The following is a 2,500-nucleotide window of genomic DNA, read 5'->3' as shown; positions in this document are numbered from 1 at the left end:
ACAACCATCTCAACTGTCCTTAGAGCATTTAGCTCTAAGTTGTTCTGGCTACACCAGGTCACCAGGTTGTCAGCTTCCCACCTATAGTCAGACTCATCCCCACCAGAGATCAGCCCAATGAGGGTGGTGTCGTCCGACAAACTTCAAGAGTTTGACGGACAGATGATTGGAGGCGCAGCTGTTGGTATACAGGGAGAAGAGCAGTGGGCAAAGGACGCAGCCCTGAGGAGTTCCCGTGCTGATGGACCTGGAGTCAGAGACTTCTGTTCCCGGCTTAACGCACTGCTTCCTGTCAGAGAGGAAGTCTGTGATCCACCTGCAGGTGGAGTAGGGCACGTTCAGCTGGAAGAGCTTGTCCTGAAGCAGGGCAGGGATGATGGTGTTGAAGGCAGAGCTGAAGTCCACAAACAGGATCCTGGCGTAGGATGCTGGGGCGTCCACATGCTGTAGGGTGAAGTGGAGGGCCATGTTAACTGCGTCGTCCACAGACCTGTTGGCTCTGTAGGCAAACTGAAGGGGGTCCAGGAGAGGGTCTGTGATGGCTTTGAGGTGTGCCAGGAGCAGGCGCTCAAAAGACTTCATTACCACAGATGTAAGGGCGACCGGTCTGTAATCATTTAGTCCTGTTGGCCTTAGCTTTTTGGGCACAGCGATGATGGTGGAGGACTTGAGACAGGCTGGTACATGGCATGTCTCCAGGGAGGTGTTAAAGATGTTGGTGAACACCGGAGACAGCTGGCCAGCGCAGTGCCTGAGGGTGGCTGGAGAGACAGAGTCCGGCCCGGCTGCTTTGCGTGGATTCTGCCTCTTGAAAAGCCCATTAACTTCTCCCTCCTGAAAGGAGAGAGTCGTTTCTGTAGTATGGGTGGGGGATGGGGCCTCTTGGGTGGGAAGGGGTGGTTCAGGACAGTCCAATTGTCTTTCAAATCTACGGTAGAACTCGTTCAGGTCGTTGGCTAGGCGGGAGTCGTTAGTGGTGTGGGGCGCTCTGGGTTTGTAGTTGGTGATGTGCCTGAGCCCTTTGGCAGACAGAAGCAGCGTCGTTAGTAGAGAACTGGTGTTTTAGTGTCTCTGAGTACAGTCGTTTAGCCTCTCTCACCGCTTTGCTAAACCTGTTCTTCGACTCCTTGAATCTGTCTCTATCCCCACTCCTAAACGCTTCCTCCTTCTCCAACCTCAACCTTTTGAGCTTTGCTGAGAACCAGGGCTTGTTGTTGTTAAAGTTCACCCTGGTACGTGTTGGGATACAGCAGTCCTCACAGAAGCTGATGTACACAGCCTCTGTGAGTTCATCCAGACTATTGGTAGCAGTCGTGAACATATCCCAGTCAGTACAGTCTAAGCACGCCCGCAAATCTTCCACAGCCTCACTGGTCCACTGTTTAGATGTCCTCACAGCAGGTTTACAGAGTTTTAGTTGCTGCCTGTATGCACGAATCAGGTGGACCAAGGGAGTTCTGTGCGAGCCGAACAGCCCCGTGACCCACAAGAGAAACATCCCCGCCAAATTCGAGCGTTTGACGGGGTCTATCCGTGAAAAAATATTCACGTTTTTGAGTGCACATGCATTTCTGCTGCAAATGCCTCTGGAAGTTTCATGCCGTTCGTATGCCAATTGTGGCAACACGAAAATGACCCGTTTTCCCATTCCGAGGGATTTCTGTGCGACCCTAACAGCCCCGTGAGCCACAAGAGACACATCCCCGCCAATTTCTAGCGTTTCACGGGGTCTATCCGTGAAAAATATAGACGTTTTTGAGTGCACATGCATTTCTGCTGCAGATGCCTCTGGAAGTTTCATGCCGTTCGTACGCAATGTGGCAACACGAAAATGACCCCTTTTCCCATTCCGAGGGATTTCTGTGCGACCCTAACTAACAGCGCCCGTGAGCCACAAGAGAGACATCCCCGCCAATTTATAGCGTTTCACGGGGTCTATCCGTGAAAAATATAGACGTTTTTGAGTGCACATGCATTCCTGCTGCAAATGCCTCTGGAAGTTTCATGCCGTTCCTATGCAATGTGGCCACACAAAAATGACCCGTTTTCCCATTCCGAGGCATTTCTGTGCGACCCTAACAGCCCCGTGAGCCACAAGAGAGACATCCCCGCCAACTTCTAGCGTTTGACGGGGTCTATGCGTGAAAAATATTAAAATTTTTGAGTGCACGTGCCTTTCTGCTGCAAATGCCTCTGGAAGTTTCATGGCGTTCCTATGCAATGTGGCAACACGAAAATGACCCCTTTTCCCATTCCGAGGGAGTTCTGTGCCACCCTAACAGCCCCGTGAGCCACAAGAGACACATCCCCGCCAATTTCTAGCGTTTCACGGGGTCTATCCGTGAAACATATAGAAGTTTTTGAGTGCACATGCATTCCTGCTGCAAATGCCTCTGGAAGTTTCATGCGGTTCGTACGCAATGTGGCAACACGAAAATGACCCGTTTTCCCATTCCCAGGGATTTCTGTGCGACCCGAACAGCCCCGTGAGCCACAAGAG

Source organism: Petromyzon marinus, unplaced genomic scaffold, assembly GCF_048934315.1.
Source record: "Petromyzon marinus isolate PM22_M1 ecotype Great Lakes invasive population unplaced genomic scaffold, UKy_Petmar_22M1.pri1.0 PM_G_Scaffold_6, whole genome shotgun sequence".
NCBI classification, from domain to species: Eukaryota; Metazoa; Chordata; class Hyperoartia; order Petromyzontiformes; family Petromyzontidae; genus Petromyzon; species Petromyzon marinus.
This window is presented reverse-complemented; position numbering follows the sequence as displayed.